The sequence below is a fragment of the Saccostrea cucullata genome, unplaced genomic scaffold, assembly GCF_032062105.1.
Source record: "Saccostrea cucullata isolate Sc308-1 unplaced genomic scaffold, CSIRO_AGI_Scuc_v1 ctg852, whole genome shotgun sequence".
In the NCBI taxonomy this organism is placed as follows: domain Eukaryota; kingdom Metazoa; phylum Mollusca; class Bivalvia; order Ostreida; family Ostreidae; genus Saccostrea; species Saccostrea cuccullata.
Window position 1 is genome coordinate 181,998 of NW_026930368.1, and position 3,003 is coordinate 185,000.

At 36.0% G+C, this 3,003-nt stretch overlaps 1 protein-coding gene across 2 annotated transcripts in view; it reads left to right on the forward strand.

Annotated features, from left to right (window-relative positions):
* The first annotated feature begins 311 nt into the window (after positions 1 to 311).
* The window catches only part of LOC134283877 (F-box/WD repeat-containing protein 5-like), an 11,596-nt gene continuing 8,904 nt past the window's right edge, over positions 312 to 3,003 (forward strand). Inside the window, exon 1 of one of the 2 annotated variants that reach the window (XM_062766398.1) lies at positions 312 to 389. The gene's annotated coding sequence lies outside the window, so the exon portion shown is untranslated. Of the gene's footprint in view, positions 436 to 3,003 lie in introns of both variants that reach the window. The other variant, XM_062766399.1, reaches the window with a different exon arrangement.

Genomic DNA, 3,003 nt, shown 5'->3' on the forward strand with positions numbered 1-3,003 from the left:
ATAGCATGCTCGGAAACAATTTGTTAAAGGTAAATCACATGTCAAATATGAAAGCCCCATCGCTTCCCAATCAAAAGATAACATTTTTTGAAAATAAAGTCAACTTCGAAATCAAGGTCACAGGGTCAAAACCCATAGTATATTTGGAAAGGTCTTGTCACAGGTAATGAGCATGTCAAATATAAAAGTCTTATGTTATTTTTTACATGAGAATTTCTTTTTTTTAAATTCTAAAGATCGAAAGTCCAATATGACTGTGGTGAGCATTGTAGCCCATAGGTCAATTGTTTTTATATGTCATCGGGTTCGGGATACAAGATACACACAATGCAATCCTGTCAGTGTCAAATTCTTGACTACCGTTAAATTGCGTCTGTCTTTTAAGCCAGGTAATGACAATCAACCAGCAAATCGTATGCAGTGTTTGATAAAAAGGTTATGCATTGTTCAAAGTACACTTTATGTTGTTTCCTAAAGGCTGTTGACACTTTTTTGTATCGATGTTCTGATCAACTTTGTGTTACATCATATGCTGCGAAATATTTTTATTAAAACTTACCATGTTTCCCCAAAAGTAAGACAATGTTTACTTGTAATTAGCGGAGTTAATTTATTCAAGTTTGAATGCTGACGTCCTTACTTGAAGGTGGTTACCTTTTTTGTGTGAGAATTTTATTAATCAAAATCAGAAGATGCCTTGAACTAAACCAAGTCAAAGGATTATTTCTATTAATTTATCCTGCAACTACACTTGACCTAATAAAGGTAGCCTAATAAACTAAAGCTTTATTCGTTCATTGTCCTAATAAAGCCTCGTGTATTCCGACGTTTTTCTAAAAGCATTGTGACGTCACGTATATTGCAATGTTTACGTTATGACGCCTTAATTTCCACTGCAGAAATGCGTCTAAATTGGGTTGAAAATAGTGCATTTTGGAGGTCAGATGTAAATATATTTTGCAGGATAAACAAAATACATGGTCATTATCATGAAATATAAGTGATATAGGGTTGGCCTCGGGTTGAAAACGTGATGGAGGGCTCGGCAAGCCTTGCCCTCTATCATGTTTTCTTACCCTCACCCAAATATCACTTATATTTCGAGACAGAACCAGGTATTTTATATATACAGTGAAATATCAGTATCTCGAAGTTTGGGGGACCTGGACACGACTTCGAGATATCCGGGGGTTCGAGATATCCGAAGTTATCTTCCAAAGTCGAATCAATAATTTCCTGTTTTTTCGTATATATCTTCATACGTAACACCATCCTGTATTACCAAACACGAAGTCTTTATGATAAAAACTCAAGCATATTCGCAATAGATATTAAGAAAAACAATATACAATTATGGACTGTTTAGAAGGGAGACATCACCAGTTATCAGGTCTGAGTAGGGTTGTCACCCGAGGGCGCCTGCGCCGGAGGGTGACAACCCTACTCAGACCTGATAACTGGTGATGTCTCCCGTCTAAACAGTCCAAAATAGTTTTATTATCCTGAAGAATCTAATTATCAATTAGACAGAGTAGAAAATAGTAATCAAACCTTAATTTTGTGTCTCCGTCTCTGCTCTGATTCCATACTTTTAAAATATATGTAAACAGACAACTCGATCTGACGTCATCGTTAGAATTTATTGTTTACCGATCCCGCATATTAGTAATACTATATTACATGTATAATCATAAATAAGAGTTATCTCGCTTAAACCACTGTAATTTCATTCAAAGGGCGACAACACAGTTGTAACCCTGCTTACTCATTTACGCTATTTCATTGTAATCTGGAGGGTGACAACAGTTGTCACCCTGCGCGTGAGGGAGACATCACGAATTGTCTTACCTCACGTGACATGCTTTAAACCAATCAGATTGACTGTATAATTCTGAAGGATAATAATTGTTGTTGTTTTCTTTATCGTGTATAATTGTAAAACAGTTTAATATACATGCCTTATTGCATTTACAGCGATTTTACATTTTCCAGGCCATGTTTACATGGTCAAACGGGATGTATCATTACCGTTATAGTTGAAGAACCTTCTCTGTAAGAAAAGAAAAAAGACGAATTTTTTGAAAACATAATTTGTTGAAATTTAGTGCAAAATGTTATTTAAAAAATAATCCGTATTCAAACTGTGTACTTGAATATTATTAATAGCTTGCAAGTATTACATTACGAAGTACTACTAAGGAACATATAGTTAACGAAACTAACGTGCAAATGGCGGTCAAGGTTATCTATTTATACGCAGATAAACATGAATGTAATCAATCACTGTGCATTATACTGCAACTTAACTGTTTAATCTAAATTTATTGTGAAAAATATCTAAGTTTTATTAATTTACGATTTTGATTATACAGAGCATAGTACCGGGGGTATTACATGCAATATTGGTAATATTGTCTGTATTTAATTTCTGAGTTGCTGCAAAGTGGTTTGTTTTATCGGTCGTAGACTACACCAAACACCCAAGCTGTCAAACCAATTAACCTGTCACAGATACCCAACATGAGCTTAAGATTCCCCAAGTTTGAAGGTGTTAATTAATAGCCACTGGTGAGAGTGTGTGAAGTCACGATGCCAGGTGTGTTCAGTAGACCGAAAAATTCACTGCACTTCGAGATAAGCCAGGTAGAAAAGGGCTTGGGACTTTGAATACACTTCGACATAAGCGGGGTATTCGAGATTACCGTGTTTGAGATATCAGGAGTTTATTTAATCATTTATGGAGAGAAAACGGCCGGGACCGGCGATCGACTTCAACATAAGCGGGGTATTCGAGATATCCCATGTTCGAGATACTGATATTTACCTGTACCTACATAGCAGGGGTCATGTTTTGGTTTCAAGGTGCAATTTTTTCTCCTTTATGCCTTCCTGTGGCGTCTTCTATTGATCACAAGTTTTCTGTTTCTTTATATATGAGGCCTAGATTCTGCATAAACAGCTGATAAAGCAGAACCTATACAACCCAAAGTTTGAAGGGTATGG